The 20,605-nt window shown below is 42.7% G+C and overlaps 1 protein-coding gene across 4 annotated transcripts in view; it reads left to right on the plus strand.

Annotated features, from left to right (window-relative positions):
* EFCAB5 (EF-hand calcium binding domain 5) overlaps positions 1-20,605 on the plus strand; it is a 1,692,224-nt gene that overhangs the window by 877,353 nt on the left and 794,266 nt on the right. The gene's annotated exons all lie outside the window — the stretch shown is intronic.

Here is a 20,605-nt window from a genome sequence, read left to right on the forward strand (position 1 = left end):
TGATTCAGTGACAACTAGGAGACAATGGGAAAGACCTCATTATGAGCTGTTTAGCAAAGCTCTGAATTACACTCTAATATTAGCGCTGTCAGACATGATGGTAGTAGCAGTTTCCTTGATGACACATGCATTGGAATGTTAAAGGTACTCACCCTGCACTCACAATCACACACACACACACACACATTCAGACCATCCAGACATTGCCCCACATATTCACCTATCAACTAATAAGCCCCCAACATAGTCAATCACACTCAGGGGTACACACACCCATTCACCCACAAACACATGCTCTAACACACACCTGTCCGGACTCAAATCCTCAAGCACGCACACACATTTATTCAGCTTCATTCATGCCCCTACAGACAAGCACACACATGTACACACACACATGTACACACACACACACACACACACACACACACACACACACACACACACACACACACACACACACACACACACACACACACACACACACACCAATACAAATAAACTGCCTACATCTGAACTTACCTGCATTGAAGCTGCTTCCATAGGAGTGAAGGAGTGACTGGCATCATTTGGTGGTGGTCACTTTTTCCAACAGTAGTGGAAGTTTACACAACTGATCAACTGAATTATTTGTCACATGAATTGCTTGGCAGTCTAAATCAGGAGCCACTAGCTTTTCTGGAGTACAGCACATAGCTAATTATCATTACCTGCTCCCCTGGATTGCTTCAGTAGCATGTAGCTCTGCCAACAGGACCACCCTCCGATGTTCATCATGGTGATCACTGCTGCAGTAGCATTAGCCATATGGGTTTATATCCTGCCAAGGATATATAATGGCCATTCAGCTTTCAAAGCTTCGGGACACCTTCCACTCACCCAAACTATCAGGCAGCTCAAGCTGAGCTGACTAAAAGACAAGTTCGGGCATGAAGCCCTTCAGAGCTTTACTGCTGTCAAAGAGTATGCTCCTCTGTTGCTTTTGAGGATAGAAGGTCAGCTTGTGCTTTCCTTTGTTGGGCAAGGAAGTTCCCTTTGTGGGGACAAAACCCTCAATTTTCTTAAATTTATTGATGTTTTATTACTTTCCTGTTCAGGAAAGTTATTTTAAAGCTAGGAGTATTGTGTTGTAATGGACTGTCTTGAGACTGTAATGTGCTTTCAAACAGAGCAACTTTTTCTGTCATTTTGAAAATAGTGTTAATTAACTGAAAGCATTTTTTGTGGAGAAATTGTATTTATGTTGCCTTAGTGGGGATGGCATAGTGTTTGAAAGCACTTTTTACTGTGTTTTTTTCTGTTCAAAAAAGTAACCTTTGTGGACTGGTAGTTTTATCGGCATTTGCTACTTATTTTCCCTGGGAAAGAGGCACCATTTTTAGCTTGACCATGGAACAGGCATTTAATACTAGATGAGACAGAAATCTCAGGGCAGTCTGTTTTTGAAACCTGAGAAGGACAATTCACCTACATCATCTTGCCTTGCTGTAGTAAGTGAACTAGGCACAGTAATTCTTTAATCAGTCAGGAAATTATAGTGAAATTAGTTAAGTATTGATGTTATTGATGTGAAGTTGTTCAATCTCGCCTTCGTTCTTACTGATAGGTTCGGAGCCAATCCCTCGGCTCTGTGTTGGCCAAATTGCAAAGCTCGAAGTCTCCAAACAGCTCAAGGCCGAAACCCTATCCCATGATGCTCCTCTACTTCCCTCAGATCTAGTTTGCCACTGCAACAGATCGAGCATGTTCCTTCAGCTCAGGCCGTTTTTGTAGTCAGTTAAGTAAAGTTTTTCTTATTGGTTTCTTCTTCATCTTTTATTGAGAAGACTATTCCCCTTAAGCTGGTATTTACTTTACTTTCTCCATTTTTGTGAGGAATTTGCAAAGAAAGTTAGTGGAAACAATTTCCGTTATTGGCGTTAGGCCGTTTTTTGTGCCTGCTTAGGTATCTTTGTACCCTATCCCCTCATAGCCAAGTTTAGGCTTTTGCCTCTTTACTTTAGCCAATTAGGCTTAATTACTTTATTTTATAGCCAAAATTAGGCTTTATTTTCTTTATCGATAGCACAGATTGTTGAAATAGTTAAGCAACCTCTTCTCTTAGCTGGCCAGGCTTAATTACTTTATTTCATAGCCGAAGTTAGGCTTTATTTTCTTTAGAAATAACTTTGATTGTTTAAATACAGATTATTGTAATAGCCAAGTTTGGCTCTGAATAATATTTTGGATTGGATTGTGATTATTCAGTTGTTTACTGACATTGTCTAGTGGAACTTGAATTAACATGTCTGAAAAGGTGAAGTCGGGCTTCAAGAAATGCCCCAAATGTAATCAGAGAATGTCTCTCACAGATGGTCACACCATCTGTGTTTACTGTTTAGGTGAGGTCCACCTTCAACAAGTATGTTCTGTGTGCCACGGTTTAGTTCCAGGGTTCTGGCAGAGAGAAAAAGGAAGTTAGTGGAAAGGGGCCTTATTAAGTCCACCTTTCAGTCGGATTTGGACTCTGCTCCTCAGGAAAAGCCAAAACCTTCTTCTTCCACTTCTGTCTCTGGTTCGGAGTCAAAAGGCCTTTTGACTCCGAAGGTTTCAAAGAAGGTATCTGACTCTGCTCCACAGTTAGTGGAGCTGACTGTTCAGGTAGTGGGTAGGAGCCGGTCCCCAGATTTGGAGCCAGTATCTCCAACCCTAAGTTCTCCAATTCCGAGTTCACCTGCTCCTTCCGTGGCCTCCTCTCGAGCTTCCAGACTGTTGGATTCGTATGTGGATTGTGTGGTGAGGAGATTATTACAGAATCCAGCGCTACCTAAATTTTATCAGCTTCAACTCTGGCAGCTTTGGAGCCAATCAACTCATCTACCCTGCTTGCTGTTCCTCCTCTGACTCAAGTCGAGCCTTCGGAGCCGGAGGGAGCTGATCAGTTAATTGTGGAACCGTCAGTGCCAACACCCATGTCTGGCCTATCGGCACCGACAACCCTGATGTCTTCGGCCCCAGCTGCAGAGTCTGGGAGCCGACACTCACCCGTCTGTTCTGGGGAGGGATTCGAACCGATGTTTCGGTTCCGACTCTTCCCCTCAGGACTTTGGCACGGATGAGCTCAGCTCCTACCTTGGGATCGGAGCCAGCAGCTTTGGTGCTGGAGGAGTCCTCGATGTCTTCAGACCCGGGGGCTTCCTTGCATCGGAGCCGTGGTGCCTTTGATGCCATGAGGAGGGTCTTGTCCCCCCGGACAGTCACAACTTCTGAGCAGAGTACCACCTCCCGTAAAGCACTAGAATCTTCTCCGTCACCACAGATCCATCATAAATGTAGGGACCCGGAGCCTCAGGAAGCTCCCTTGAGGGAACCCTGCTCTTCTGAGACCTCCCCAGAAGCTCCCACTGAGGAGGTCCCTAGGAAGAGGACATGTAAGAGGAAACATGTAGATTCCCCTCAGGAATCTGTCATGTCTGACACTGATTTGGAGGAATCGGAAGGGTCCCCAGGGTCCCCCTCTGAGCATATATCCTTCACGGTTATCCTAGAGGTCTTGAAGCAGAGGGGTGACTGGCAGCCCATCAACCCTTCCAAGGACGAATTGGTGCTCCTGAAAGCTTTTGGGTCCTGACCCTCCACCTCTTGGGTATCTCCGCTCTTTGATGAGTTGATGGATCTTTTATCTTGAAGGACGTGGGAATCGCCAGATACCATGGAACCTGTCCCTAGAAGACCAAACAAATGTATTTCTGCACCTCATGGCAAGACTTTTTTATCCAAACCTATTCCTGTTGATGCCATGGTGGTTGCGGCAGCCACTAAGAAAGAGATGTCAGAGACCTCTACATCTGTCCATTCTCCTAATAGAAAGTCTAGGATTATGGACAGATTTGGCAAGCGCATGTTCAGTTCTATGACATTTGCTCTTCGTTCGTTGAACTATCTAACTCACTTTACCAGGCTTCAAAGAGATCTCCTAAAAGAGCTTGGAGATGCTCTTCAGGGAGTAGTAGCTGATAAGGTGACATCTCAGCTTGCGTCAACTCTTCCATGCGCCTCATATCTTATGCAGCTGATGGGACGAGTAGGGCAGCAGGTACAGGAATAGCTCTTCGGAGACATTCCTGGATGCACTTGTGTTCTTTTGTGGAACCTTTCAAGTCATCCTTTGTGAATGCCCCATTTGATGGTTCCTCACTTTTAGGACCTAAAGTTAGAGACCCTCACCAGATGTGAACAAGACGGAAAGACTCTATCTGCCGTACAAGTCCATTTTTCCACACCTACTAGACCTTATCCCAAAGGCCACCGGGGTGGGAAATGTGGTTCCGCAAAGGCCAAAGAGCCTTTTTGGAGACACGAGGTGAAACCCCCTCCAGGGGCAGAGGAGGGGGCAATAATGGAAGACGCCATCCACACGGCAGAGGGGGGTCCACAGAACCAAGGTGACAGGGATCAGTTCCTTGGGAAATCCTATCAGCGCTCCTGAAAGGAGGCCCACCTGTCGATCTGTGGAGGCAGTCAGGGGGCGTCTATCTTTGTACCTAGGTGCGTGGCTCAAAATCACAAAAGACAACTGGGTTGTTGTTGTGTCTTTCGGCTTTTCCCGGTTAGGGGTCACCGCAGCGGAACTCCGGTCCACTAATGATTGGCAGTAGATTTTTACATGCCGAGTTGCTGGCCCTGACGCACAACCTTCAACGAAGGTACGCCCATTCACGCATGTCTCCACACAGAAGACGCTCTAGCTGAGAATCGAACAGGACAACGTCTTACTGTGAGGCAACAACACTACCGCAGCACCACCACCACAGTACAAAGTATAATAGCCAGAGGTAATATTATCCCCTTTCACTCATGCCCAAAACCTTTAAGAAAGATCCCACCCAATCTTTGGGACGTGGCAACAATAAAGATTCAAAAGTTCCTAGAAAAAAGAGTCATTCAACCAGTCCCGGCAGACCAGAAAGGATCTGGAACTTACTCAAGATTCTTTTTAATACCAAAGAAAACAGGGGACCAATTATAGATCTCAGCAGACTCAACAAATCTGTGGAAAAGACAAAGCTCTGGATGGTCACGCTTTAGTAAGTACTCCCGTTCTTAGGGAAAGACAATTGGATGTGCTCAATAGATCTCCAGGATGTGTACTACCATATAAAGATAGCCAGGCCATCCAGGGATCATCTGCATTTTTGGCTGAGGCCAGTCATTACTAGTTTCAAGCCCTGCCCTTTGGTCTCACTAAAGCCCCCAGAGTATTTACCAAATGTATGGCAGTGGTTATGGCTCACTTGAGGCATCAAGGAATCCGGGTGTTTCCATATTTAGACGACTGGCTCCTTACTGCACCCACCAGGCATAATTTAATACAGGCAAGGGACATTACTTTAGACCTCTGCTCTCAACTGGGGATAACTATAAATTTAGAAAACTCTGCCTTATCACCGTCGCAGCATACCGTCTTTATAGGAGCAGACTTAGACACCGTCAACATGTCCCTAAAACCTCCTTGGGAAAGAATACTTATCCTTCTGCAACAGATTCTGGACATTCTCCCAAAGCACAGAACACCAGCATTGGAGATTCAGACTATTGGGCACCATGGCAGCAGCTATTATAGCAATACCTCTAGCGAGGTCACACATGCGCATTCTTCAATGGCTACTATTCACACAGTGGACCTTTCAAGATTTACCTATGGATCACCTGGTTCGGATAACCAACTCATGCAAGAAGGATCTTCAAGTGGTGGCTGATGTCCGAATCGGTAACCATGCAACTCCCTTTATTCTTCCAACTCCAGTTGCAGCTGTGACCACGGATGCCTCCCTGATCGGGTGGGGGGGTATTATCAGGAATGGACAGCCCAAGGCATATATGGCAAGAACACGAGTCTCACTTGCATATCAACGTCCTAGAGATGAGAGCGGCACTCTTAACATTGCAGTCCTTTCAAGACTATCTTCCTCTGGGGACCATTGCAATCCAGTCAGACAACATGTCAGTAGTTTGGTATATAAACAAACAAGGAGGGACCAGATCTTATCCCCTATGTCGGGAGGCCCTGAGAGTATAACATTGGGCAGAGTCCACCCAGCACTTTCTGATCGCAACTCACATCCCAGGGGAAATCCAACGTGATAGCGGACAAACTAAGCAGAGCTATTCTGTTGTCACAAGTGGTCCCTCAAGAACGAAGTCAGAAATGATCTTCTGCAGATGGGGCCAGCCTTGCTGCGATCTCTTTGCAACTCCCACAAATACCAAATGCAGCAACTACTTTGCCCTAATCCCCCCAGTGGGGGAGTCCCCGAGGGATGGGCTTTTACACGATTGGCTCCCAGGTCTTCATTGTGCTTTCCCGCCTTTCCCGCTAATTCCCAAAGTTCTGCAGAAGGCCAGATAATACTTTATCGACCACTATATATCGCAAGTTTCCCAAATACAATACTTTATTACATGCTAATAGTTCTCATCCACGCCACACCATCCGCAATATTCCGAAATCTCAATATATGAGAATCAGACGTATTTGTTCATCTGATGAAGATTATTTGGAATGTAGTCTGGATTTATCGCGCAGGTTTCTACATAGGGGGTATGAATCTCAACTATTGGTTAAAGCTGAAGGTCAAACTACTAAAATGAAACGTCAGGATTTATTATGTTATAAAACAAATAACAGGGATGGTAAAAAAGCAAATTATAATCAACCAATAAGGTTGGTGACTACCTATGGGAATAATACCAATCGTTTTAGGGATGTCATTAACCAACATTGGGGCATTCTTTTGTCACATGAGGTTTTAGGTAGGTTGTTGCCGGAAAATTGTCAGTTTTCTTACCGGAGGGGACGAAATATGAATTCTCACTTCACACATTATAAAAGATACATTCCAAATATACCACAACAAAGAACTTTAAGTGGTGATATACTAAGGGGGTGCTATCCTTGTGGGCATTGTGCTGCTTGTCAACATTTGCAACAAACCAAAGAATTTTCTAGCAAAAATACGTCACGAATTTTTGAGATAAGGGTTTTTGCTAATTGCAGCACAGATTGGGTGGTATATTTGGCTACCTGTAGTTGCTCTGCATTCTATGTTGGACAAACGTCCAGACCTGTCAAATTTAGAATAGGGGAACACTTAAGTGCAATTAAGAACAAACGTGTTGCTAAGCCTTATTTAAACACACCCTGGAACATTCTTCGGCCATTTTTCGGTTTGTTGTTATAGATAGGATCACCCTTCACAGGAGTTTTAAAGCCAGATGGCATCAAAAACTTGATCAAATGGAAAATAGGTGGATAATTCAATTGGGTGGTTTATTTAGACCCGGTTTAAATATGTTAGAATAGAATTTTGTAGGTCATGTGTATATATATTATGATTTACGTAAAGGGATTATGTACCATTCATCAATTTTGGTTCTAGGCATATTTTCAAATTAACAGGAATGTGGAGGATGTATATACATCCAGAGGTTATATGATTTGAGTTTATGAGATTATAGATTCTTGTATATAACATATAGGATTTGGATAGCCTGAACCAATATTGTGATATAAGTGGGAATGTATGTTCATGATAAATTTTGAGGCTTATTATATAAAAAAATATATATAAGTTGTTCATATATATAAATTGTCTTGATAAGTTTTTCTGATCATTATTCAGGTCCCTGAAATATTTTGGTTATGATATATTCCCTTTTTATAATATTATTTTGATGATATTTATGATTGCTAATGTATTTTACATGTTTATTATGTTGAAGTATATTATTATGTGGGAAAAGTTCCGTTTTGTTCCAATACATTTGGTTATTGCATAAGACTATGTATCCCTTTAAATATGGAGTATATAATGGTTGTCCACCAGGGGTCGGGTTTCCTGACTTGTATAGAATTGCATTGATAAAGGCCATGACATGGCCGAAACCGGTATGCTTGATTACTAGGATTCCTTTGAATTAATGGAATCTTTTTGCCAATAAAGTTGGTTCGACAGAACTGTACGTGCTGGCTCATTCCTTTGTTAGAATGCCTATGGATTTTTTGGAGCCGTGCACGTTGTCCGGCGTGCGCGTACCTTGGTGTGGAGTTGCCAGTGCCCTGGGAAGGACAGTTATCTTAATAGCCCCCTTTTGGCCTCGTCAGATTTGGTTCCCCTTCCTGAAGTCTCATCTTTTGGAAGAGCCCTGGATCCTGAACCCAGTGCTGGACCTTCTGACTCACTCGTCAGGAGCTCTTCACCCTTCTCTACAGTCCATCAAACTGACAGCGTGGCTGTTCCAATTCCAAGAATAGCCAGGTTCCAAAATTTGTCAGCAGAAGCTCAACATATACTACTGTCTTCCCATAAGTCCTCAACTAGAAAACTTTATCTTAGTAAATGGAGCAGATTTTCTATCTGGGCCCAGCAAAACAACATTGACCCATTCCTTGCTTTGATATCAGATATATTGGAATTTTTGACCAAGCTATTTAATGAAGGGGCCGCAGCAGCAACTATTTGAGTTCAACTGGCTGCTATATCAAATTTTCATATTGGTGAACTAGGGGACGGTGTCATGTCTCATACAGTGGTGAAGGCCTTTCTAAAAGGTGCAATAAATTTGAGGCTCCCTGTTAGATCCCTTTCTACTCCATGGAATCTAAATCTTGTTCTGTCAAAGATTATTCTTCCTCCATTTGAACCGGCATCTTCCTGTGAATTGAAATTTCTCTCATGGAAAACTATTTTCCTAGTGGCTATCACCTCTGCGTGCAGAGTTTCAGAATTACTGGCCCTATTGGTAAGGCATCCATATTTCATATTCCATAAGGATAGAGTTTCCCTCAGAACAAACCCTCTCTTTCCTACCAAAGGTTTGCTCGGAATGCAACCTTAATCAAACAACTGAATTGCCAGTTTTCTTTCCTAATCATACTAGTCAATTGGAGTATATGCTTCACAAGCTTGAAGTTCACAGACAGTTTCATTTCTGTTTAGACAGGACAAAAGACCACAATCTGACCAGCTGTTTGTGTCATTTTCAGATCCCAGGAAAGGTGCCACAGTTTCCAAACCTACTTTGTGTAAGTGGCTTTCAGACTGCATATCCTTTGTTTATAGTTCTGCACATATCCCCTTAGAAAACAAAGTTAAAGCTCATTCAACTAGAGCCGTCTCTACTTCTGCAGCCTTTTAGGCCAGGCTACCAATAAATTCTATTTGTGCAGCAGCTACATGGTCAAAGCCACATACCTTTATTACTCATTACAAAGTAGACAAGACCTCTAGGGACAGGGCTTCCTTTGGTTCTACTGTCCTTAGGCAGGTACTCCCGTGTGCCACTCAAGATTGTGGTGCTGGGGACGCTACCCATCAGTAAGAATGAAGGCGAGATTGAACAACTTCACATAAAGAAGTTATGTACTTACCATAACGTTCCATGTGAGTTATTCCTCTCGCCTTAATTCTTATAAACCACCCTCCTACCCCCAACCAGTGTCTGGAAGTTCGAGACTTGACTCTCTGTGTTTTGTTTTTTTCTGAGGAGGTTTTTTCCTTTCACCGGTTACTGGAAATATGAGTATAGTGTTGCTACTCTGTGACTATGTTACTAGTTGGCAGCAAACAATATCTGTGGGAAGTAGAGGAGCATCATGTGATAGGATTTTGGCCTCAAGCTGTTTGGAGACCTCGAGCTTTGCAATTTGGCCGACTTGGAGCCGAGGGATCAGCTCCGAACCCATCAGTAAGAATGAAAGCGAGAGGAACAACTCACATGGAGCGTTATGGTAAGTACATAACTTCTTTTTTTCTGTATCTGTGTGAACCTTTACATCTGTGTTATTTTTAATATTTCCTGTGATTGAAACTCTGGTGTTTATTGTAAATAGATATTTGATATTTTCATGCTGTTATTATTTATTATTAAATATATTTAGACTTTTCATTGTGGCGGTCTTTTAGAGAATATTTTGACCTTTGAGAGTACTTATATTTATTTAGTGACACTGTAGCCACTCCTAAAGGTCTTGATGCATTGGTCAGACACTACCATTTGTATTAGTCTTAATTTTACTCAGTATAATTAGGTACCCTTGTAAAAGCCTTAGAGTAGCAGGCTGGTGACAGTGAAACTACCTATAGCCTGGACAGAGGTGGTAGAGGTAGTAAATCTGTGCCAGCCTTTCCCAGGTGTGTGCATGTTTGTGTGAAAATGAAATTTCAAAGTGTGTGTGTGTGTGTGTGTGTGTGTGTGTGTGTGTGTGTGTGTGTGTGTGTGTGTGTGTGTCAGCTACTTGGAACAGGGACACAGAATACTGGCTTCTTCAGAGAGAAAGGTGGAGTCTTATTTGGGGCCTGCAGAGGGAGTCCAGCTCCAGAACCTGGAGTGTGCAGCCTGTGTGCTCTTAAGGAAATTGTGTTTGGTGCAGAGAGGTACATCTGAAAACACTGTGTGCATCTATTTTTATTCCAAGTCAACGTCCCTCACCGGTGTCAGTGGTGAGGACTGAGGGCCTCTTGATTACTGGCCCAGAGGAAAGACATCACACTGGTTATGGCTCAGAGTTTAATTCAGGCTGTTGATCCTTCTTGTAAGAGAGATATCTATACCAAGCGATTGCAGCCCCCCAAACATCTCCAACGCCCAAGTGAGAACTGCTCTCTCCAAAGCAAAAAACACAGCATCCATGGGACCTGATGGTGTCCCCGACTGTGTGCTACACGAACTCAACGAGGAATTAAACCCACAGCTAGGACAGCTGTTTAATCATAGTCTTACCTCTGGATACGTACCCAGGGAGTGGCGCACTGCAACTGTGGTCCCACTTCACAAAGGCGGTGCCTCCACTGACCCTGGAAATTACCGGCCCATTAGCTTGACAAGCCTTATCTGCAAAGCCATGGAGAGGATCATAATGGACCTCATAAATAAAGACATAGGGAATTTGCAGACTTTGGATCCATCCCAGTTTGGCTTTGTCAAAGGCAGATCATGCCTTCTAAACTTGGTTGACTTTCGAAACAGTCACCAAAGCCATTGATGAGGGAAAGGCAGTCCATACAGCCTACCTCGATCTGGCGAAGGCCTTTGATACAATACCCCACTCGGGTATCATTGAAAAACTCATCAGCTTAAATGTTAACCCATACATCACAAGATGGGTTGCAAACTGGCTGAGTGACAGAACCCACAGGGTCAGAGTTGCTGGCGCCATGTCAGACTCAAAGCCTGTCACAAGTGGTGTACCACAGGGCTCAGTCCTGGGCCCACTCTTGTTTGGCATCTACTTTTCCGAAGTACAAGCAAACACAGGAGGGTTATGGCTGACAAAGTTTGCAGATGACTGCAAACTGGGCCATAGTAGAAAACACATCTGACACAGATATCCTTCAGAAGGGTCTCACAGAAACGGATAACTGGTGCCAGAGCCATGGCCTAAAGTTAAATGCCAAAAATGCATAGTCATACCCTTCGGGAAAAACAAGGTTACCCCTAGCTACCAAATAGGTGGCAATCCACTGAGTACAGAAGAAGTTATCAGGGACCTGGGGACCCAGGTTGATAGTAGTCTGTCATTCGACACCCATGTAGCTAAAGTAGTTAGGAAGACCTTCTACATTGCCCACCTTATCATGAAGGGATTCTCATCTAGATCAAGGGAGGTCATAGTCTCCCTATACTCATCACTCATCAGACCAATGATTGAGTACAATGCCCCATTCGGAATGTATCTGACCCGACACTTGCAGCAGCTGGAGAGGCCACAAAAGTTCCTCACCAAAAGGATAAAGGGTCTCAAACATCTGTCCTATGCTGCCCGACTGAAAGAACTCCAGCTCTATTCAGTCGCTTACCGCTTGCTCAGAGGTGACCTTTGCCTAACATACAAGGCCATGTCAAACCCAGATTTGATGAATATGCTTCACCTCAAAAAGTCTAGATCCGTCAGAGCCACAAGGGCAGGAGACTTAAACCTTGACACGGCTATTAATAGGACGTGCTGGAGGGATAGATTCATCACCCAAAGACTCCCTATGCTGTGGAATAAAATCCCGGTATATGTGAGGCAGAGCACCTCGCTGGCCTTGTTCAAGAGAAATCTTGACCAATGGATGGGAGATCGCAGATATACCCCAGGGATTACCTCAGTGTCACTGCTCAACAGAGGCACAGCAAAATAATGGGTATAGTTCCCCATACTAAAGGGGTGGCGTAAGCCACAAAACTATGGGCTAGGCTTGTAAATGCCCTCGGGCAGATAGCCTAGTATGAACCTATGAACCTATGAACCTATTCAAGATTCTGAATCTGAACAGGAATATGTAAGGACAGATTCATTTTTTTCTTTAGATTTCTAATTCAGATTTAGAGGAGAGCTCAGTTTATGATTCTCCCTGTAGGAGTTTCTTTTTCTCAGAGATTGTTGCTAGAATGTGCCAGCGTTTTCAGGGAGTGTACACTGAGGTTTCTCAGTCCCTCAGAAAATACTATGAGTTGCTACAGAAGGATTTTCTAGATCTTATACTCATTCTGCTTGTTCTGTCAGCTTTAGAGGATGTGTGTGCTACTACTTGCAGTTTTCCTGTTAGTCAGCCAGCTTCCACTAAAAAGGCAGATAGGATGTATAAAATTCTTCAATCTTTTAAATTTTTATACACTGTTCCCAAACCTGGCCCAACAACTATATCCTTATTTGATTCCACCGATGTTAAGCACTTTAAGTTCAATACTATTCTTTCTAATAAGGATGGGAAAATTATCGATAGGTAGGGGAAAAAAGTGTATACTTCTACCACTTTGATTTTCAGAATTTTGAATCATCAGTTTCATGTTTTAAAGTTTGTCCTGACAAATTGTGAAAGTATGAGGAATGTTTTGTCTGCAGTTTCCTCTTATGAGAAGACATTTTAAAATAACTTATTTTTTTCTTTTGCATAGGTCACTATTCACAGTTTGCAGCATGTTTATGACTCTCTTGACACTGCTTCCAGAGGTACTCTTTTTAAGGAGGTTTGCATGGTTGCATTCCTAGAAGCTTCCAGGTGATGTTAAAAATGAGATTTTAAATTCTCCTTTGGTTAGAAGTTTTGTGGCTGGCCCCTCTGCTGCAGAAGTGACCAAAAAGTGTGATGGAAGGGGGCAAGTTGATCCAGGAAATCTCTAAGATTTTTCTATTCACCTTTTCGAAATTGTCTAAGCTATTTTCGTTCTCCTCTTACATTTTTGGCAGAAAACAGAATAAACTGTCTCAACAGAATTCAGGTAAACAGACAAGAAGGAATGGTAAGGGAGTTCCCAAAAGAAGTCTGTAACCTTCCAAAACAAAGGACAGCCCAATATGTCTGAATGACTATTCAACAGACCTTTTAACCCACTCCCACCCTGCCTGCCTTTTCTTCCAGGAAGTTGGAATCTCTATTTTCTCTTTAGCAACAGATTGCTTCAGACAACATGAATGATATTCAGAACTCATAACGTTACAGATTTCAGTTGGAGGAAATTCCTTTTTCCAGGGGTCATTCCTAATTCTATAGATCAGACTCTTTTATTTCCACCTGTTTTTCATCACATGCTGTCTCAAATACTGATAATGCCTGTTCATCCTTCCTGTGTGTGGAAGGGTTTTTATTCAAGGATGTTCCTAGTGCCAAAGAAAGAAAATGCTTGGATACCAGTTCTGGATCTTTCTTTCCTAAACCTGTTTGTGATAGTGCCCTGATTTAAAATGATGTCACTTCACAACCTGTTACCTCTTCTTCCTATTTCAAATTTCCTGGTAACATTAGACTGAAAAGATGCTTTTCATCACATCCCTATTCAACCAGACTTCAGACATTTCTTAAGGTTTTGTATTTCTGGGTCACATTATCAGTTCTGTGCTTTAAGCTTTGGACTACCACTGCACCACGTGTGTTCATAAAGTGTCTAGCTCCAGTTCTAGCTCATTGCAGGCTACAGTGTATCCACATTTTCCATTTTTAGATAACGTGCTTATCTTTGCAGAGTCTTTTTCAGAGTGTCAGTAATCTGTCTTAGGTGAGAGATCTACACAAGCTGGGATTCCAAAAGAAGAGTCAAAAGTCTTTCTTGATTCCTTCACACAGGATTGATTCCTGGGATGTCCAATAGACACACAGAGGGAGAATGGATCCTTATTTAGATTTGTTTCTAAGGTTTTCCACTCAGACTTTGGTCACTGAGAGGAATACCTCAGGATTTTGGATTTCATGGCCTCTGATTCTAATCATAAGAGTAAGATACAGTGGTATCTGAAATCTTTTGCTCCCAGCATCAACACTCTTTATCTTTTCAAATCCCAGTACTGGGGTTTGTCAGAAGAGAAATCTGTTGGTGCAGACAACAGATACCGTAAATCCAGCTCTCCCATTCTCCCTTCCTGCTCCAAAGCAGTCAGTCACCATAGACACTCCAGACTTTGCTTGGAGAGCAGTTTCAGATGAAATAAAAGTACAGGGATGTGGGACATCAAGGGCAGATGCAGACACATAAATATCTAGGAGATGCTTGCACTGATCAAGGCAGTCAACTCTCTGAACCATCTTTGGCCATTGGGACGTCTTCAAATTAGTTTCAGACAATACCACAGTCATGTGGTACATCAACAAACAAGGGAAAACCAGGTTGTACCCCTCTTTGCAGACTAGCCATATTAGTTTGGAATGTAGCTTCATAGCACAATCTCACTGTACAGGCATTATACATTCCATTAGCGCAAAATTGCTTGACAGACAAGCTGAGTAAGGACTAGGGCAGACCATCATTAATAGAAACTAGAAACTAGAAGAGGGGGTCTTTCAAGATTTAATCCATCAATGGTGAGTTCCCCCCATAGACCTTTGCCTCCCCTCTGACCAATCAACTGTCAAAGTTCTATTCCTAATTATGTGGCAGATAAGCTGAGCAGGACCAGTGCAGCCCCACATGAATGAAGACTAGATCAGGGGTCTTCCAACATCTGATCCTTCTGTGGGGAGTTTCTCAAGTAGACCTTTTGCCTCATCTTTGAACAATCAACAGGCAAGATTCTGTTCCAGGAGTCTGTGCAAGAAGGCCTAGAAGACAGATGACTTTTCTTTGTACAAAAATGTTCCTGTTTGTTTTTCCACCCTTTCCACTAATATCCAGGCTAATTCTAAAAACTCAGAAGGAATCCCCCAAGAACATTATGGTGACTTCCTTCTGGCCAAGACAACTGTGGTTCTTCCTTCTTTTGGAAATGGCCAGGGGCAATTACCACAAGCTTCCTCACAGACTGGATCTACTCGCAGAAGAGCAGGGGTTCAATTGACTGCCTGGATGCTAAGGTCTTAATTCCTTTTAGGCACCTGTTTACTGATGATGTGCAGGAGGTACCGATGGAGACAAGAACTCCTGCTACATGGAAAAGGTTTTCTAGTTGGTGCCAGCAGCATAATTAGCACCCATCTAGGGCTAGTTGTTCTCTGGTTTACAATATTTGTGTGAGTTACAATCCTATGGCCTTTCTTATTCCTCTACCAAGGTTAGTTTATTAGCCATTTCAGCATGTCTGCCCATAGATCCTCCTCTTTCAGGACAGTCTGATGTCAAAATGTTCTTGAAAGGAGTTTTGTATGAGGCACCAAGTAAACCAGTGGCCCCTCCTTAGCATCTTAATTTTGTTATAGAGAAGCTAACACTTGCTCCATTTGAAACAGCTAATCTAGATGACTTGAAGTTGTTAACCTGAAAATAGTTTTACAGATTGCTCAGACTTCTGCAAGAAGGGTATCTGAGTTACAAGCTGTTATGGTGAGTTAACTCTACCTCATTTTCCATAGTAAGAGAGTTTATTTGAAAACTTATCTTTTATGCCTAAAGTGGTATCCAAGTTTACTTTAAGCTAAACTATCCATCTCCCCATTTTCTTTACTGAATCTAAAAATTATGGAGAAAGAATATTTTGTACCTTGGATGTCCATATACAACTCTGGTGCTATCTTGACAGAACTAAATTTCTCAGATCTTCGAATCAGTTGTTTATTTCTTGTGAAGGTGAGAGGAAGGGACAACATGTGTTAAAACAGACTATTTCCAAATGGTTGTCTAAGGCTATTTTTAAGTTATACTCACCATAACAAATTTATTACGAGCAGAGTCAACACCCTCTCTACCAGTGCCTTGGCTTCAACCATGGCTTTTTGGAAAGAGTTGAATTCTAGAAATATTTCAGAAGCTGCTACTTTGTCCTCTGTATATACTTTTATAATGCATCATTAACTTGATTCCTTCTCTAGGTCCAGATCAAGCTTTGCTAGGACTATTCTTCAGGGGTTCTTGGAATCCTCTCCTTTCACCTCCTAAATGTAGTTAGCTATGGTAGTCCACCTAATTAGAAGCTGTGATCACTATGGTGAACATAGTATAGTTGTGCAAGTCAAACTTACCTTAACAGTAGATGTTTGAATGATTGCTGCTGCAGTTGCAGATTCCCCCATCTCCCTTGTTTTTTTTATGTGTTTTTTTATGCCAAGGTGTGGTCATTTATGCTTTGTTGTTCCTAATATAGTCCTTTCAGGGCTCAACCTCCCTTTTTCTGCTTCACACCCAAACGTGTTTTAGTCAGGTAAACTTGAGCTGCTTGATACTTTGGGTATGTAGAAGGTGCACTGAAGCTTTGGAAGCTGACCAGCCATTTTATTCTTGGCAGGATGTAACCCATATAGCTAAGGCTATTGCAGGATTGATCATTTAATTATCTACTGTTATGGTAAGTTCAACTTGTAGAACCATACTTTCTGAGACTTCCACTAACAGGAAATCCAGTAGTAGGGTGGTCTAAAAATCAGAAAGATTTACTGCGAGAGGTAAAATGGTGGTGTTATGGCTTCCTGCATGTGATAAGCATTTCTAGAATATTTTTTTTCCTTTGAACACACACACCTATAGTGCTCGGTCTTTGTTTGGTCAAATTGGTTATCTGGTGGTATGTTACCCATATTTGTTCATCTTGTATGTGTCGTACTAATGTATGAGGGATCTCATTGTTCTATTAAGTGGTTTTCTGAAATCTTAAGATTTTTTTATTACAGTTCTTGTTTTTTTTTTTTTTTTTTTTTTTTTTTTTTTTTTTTGTGTGAGTATTCACCTTACATTGAGAATAATAAAGTTAAAGGGGTGTTGAGGGGGGCAAAGCCCACATTTGGAATGTGTGTATGTATGTGGGTAGGGCTCGCCTCTCCTGCAGAAACACTTTGATCTCTTTGTGCATGTTGTGTGGTTGTACAAAATATTTTTCCCCTTTAAATGCTGATGTTCGGCTCATTTGTGTACTTAAAGGAATAATGTCATCCAGTAATTATTAATAAGATGTTAATGAAGGATTGGGATTCTATGTATCATTTTGGAACCACTTATGGAGTGGTTAAACCTACAGTGTGTAAATCCTTTTAAAAATATTGAGAATTCATCATTTTACTAGACTAGTTTAGCTGTTTATTTGGCTAATACAGGACCTTTTTTATGTGTTATTCCTTAAATATATTCTTTTTGTTTTGGGAACATTTTAGAGATGTTTAGATTGTCTTTTTTTCTCCCACTCACAGGTTCTTACTCAAAGGCTTCTCTTCATGTGCCCCACTAACCCAGTTATTCCTCTGTCAGGTGGGAGCCAAACACCTCCAGTCAGGGTGATAGCCCTTTCATTCCCCAGTGATGGGAGAGTCAGATAGTAGGGAGGAAAGTTTGCCTGATGCTGTGGACTTCGTTATCAATCCCATGGAGGACTAAACCCAGCAATAGCACTACTGAACTCCAGAATTAATGCATACAATGGGAAGCATAGATGCATGCACACGTGAATTCCTTGGAGTATGAGTCACACCAATGGCAGTGTCTGCTCTGTGGCTCATACTCCATGGGTGCAACCCTGTGCTTCCCACTAGATGGTGAGAGAGAGCCACCTGTCTCCCCCCCTGCATGGGTAGGTTAACAACAATCACTCACCCTGTCCTCTTGGCCTGATCCTTCCTTTGCCCATGCCTCTAGATGAAAATAGGTTGTCTGGGTCACAGCTATGGTTTCATTCCTGTGTGACAAGGAGATGTGCATGTTTGGAATAGTTTAATAAAGATTGCTTTCTGAAAAGTATGTCTGTCTGAAAGTGTTTAAGTGAATTGTCTCATGTTATACACATTATTTATTTGCTTGTGATTATTGGGTAAGTTTGACTGGGTAGTAAACCACCTTTTCAGTGGATGCCCAGGGAGAAAAACTCCAGCAAGAGAATTATAAACAATGAAAGGTAATATTCAAATGAATGTGATTAAGTACACCAGTTTGAGTATGCCTTGAGGAGTGCTTGAAGTGCTCCTCAAAATGGAGAACATCAACATTTGTTCTGTAACTGAGACCTGGTTTAAAGTGGCAAAAAGCACCCCTGCACTTCCAGGCTACAACTCATTCCACACCTTTCGGCCCCTGAACATGTCTGGAAGCTCCAAAGGCAGTGGTGTCTCCATATTCATAAAGGATCAACACACCTCCAGACTAGCACCCCTGAATAATGCATCTGAAATACTTCAGGTACAATTAACATTGGGTAAGACGGTGCTTAAGGTCATAGCCCACTCCACGTTCCTAAGCACCCTGGAATTTATCAAGGTCCAGCCCAATACTCTCATTATAGGAGACTTCAACTACCCCTCCATCAAATGGGAAAACTACTCCCGTACCAATGCACTGGCCTAGTGCTTCCTGGAATTCATCAATTCCAATGCCCTGGGCCAGCTCATCCTGACCCCCACTAGAGGAAGCAACATCCTTGACCTGGTTATCACTAACATGGGCGCCCATTGCTCTACACCAGCAGTCAATTCCTCCCTGGTTAGATCTGACCACAAAGTAATCACCATGGAAATCTACATCTCACCCACACCCCTCGCAAAAGTGACCACCTTGAAAACCTTCTCCAAAGCTGACTTTGGGCTCCTGAAGACAGAGGTGGCTAACGTCACGGCACCCATGCTAATGGAAAATAGCCGCATGACTGCCGAATCATACACCAGTGCACTGTATGAGCATGTACATAAATGCATGGAACTAGCCTTACCCGATAGAACCAAGACGCTCTCCTCCAAAAATAAAGCCAATCTGGTGGTCCCCAGCTATCAGTAAACTCTACAACAGAAGGAAGACACTATTACAGAAAAAGGTGAAGCCCCAAAACTGGAAAAACTCCCTCATAAGCCTCAACAAAAAGTTAAGATCCGTTATCAAATCCTGTAAAGCCAGCTATGAATTTCAGAATTGCGGTAGATACTAAAAACAACCACAAAGCCTTCTATAATTATATCAAGAACCTCCATGGCAATACCCAGATTTGCTCTAAGTTATTGCACAGTGGTACCTCCTACACTGAGCCAAAATACTAGCCGACAGATTAAGTGCTAACTTTACCCTCCCCAAAGGCCCAATCACAATACCAAAAAAATGCCAGGTACCCAGCATTTCTGCAGCACAGGTAAGAGCTGCATTGTCCAAGGCCAAGAATACAGCATCCATTGGACCTGATAATATCCCTGGCTGTGTTCTACATGAACTACAAAACGAACTGGCACCACACCTGTGTGCCCTTTTCAATCACAGCCTTACCTCAGGCTTTGTCCCTACCCCAATGCTACAGTCATCCCTCTCCATAATGGGGGAGTGACAACAGACCCTGGGAATTATCGCCCCATTAGCCTGATGAGTCTGATATGTAAAGCTATAGAATGCATCATCATGGACCTGCTCAACAAGGATATAAATAATCTCCAAACTCTAGACCTCACACAGTTTGGCTTTAAAGGGAGATCCTGCCTGCTTATCCTGGTTGACTTTTTTAAGACAGTCACCCAGGCTGTGGATGAGGGTAAAGCAGTCCACGCAGCCTACCTTGATCTGGCCAAAGCCTTTAATTTTTTATTTTTATTTTTTTTTTATTTATTTATCATTTGTTGACCGGGAAAGTCCGACTAGGTTCCACAGAGCCTGTTTTCAGCGGAGGCCCGGGGAGAAATGCTCCAGAAATGCTCCATGTCTTTAATACCATTCCTCACTCAGGAATTATTAATAAACTCACAAAACTAGGCATCAATCCCTATATCACTAGGTGGATTGCAAATTGGCTCACAGACAGAACCCACAGATTGAAAGTAGCAGATTCCAAGTCTGACTGCAGACCAGTCACGAGTGGAGACGCACAGGGATTGGTCCTAGGCCCTCTCCTGTTTGGCATCTACTTCTCAGATGTCCAGGCCAACACAGAGGAACTCTGGCTGACCAAGTTCACAGACGACTGCAAACTGGGAGCCATTGTCAACTCCCCAAGTGATGCAGACATCCTACAGGAAGGCCTCACTGACACCAGTGACTTATGTTGGAGTCATGGCCTTAAGCTTAATGCCAAAAAATGCATTATCGTTCCCTTTGGTAAAACCTCAGTTTCCACTAATTACCACGTCAATGGGAGCCCACTGAAAGTGTGATAAGAGATCTGGGCACTCAGGTTGACTGCAACCTCTCCTTCGACCATCACATTGCCACTGTGGTCAGAAAGTCCTTCTATGTAGTACATCTCATAGCCAAGGGTTTTGCATCCAGG

Source organism: Protopterus annectens, chromosome 13.part0 (genome assembly GCF_019279795.1).
Source record: "Protopterus annectens isolate FY-2018-M chromosome 13.part0, PAN1.0, whole genome shotgun sequence".
NCBI lineage: Eukaryota > Metazoa > Chordata > Ceratodontiformes > Protopteridae > Protopterus > Protopterus annectens.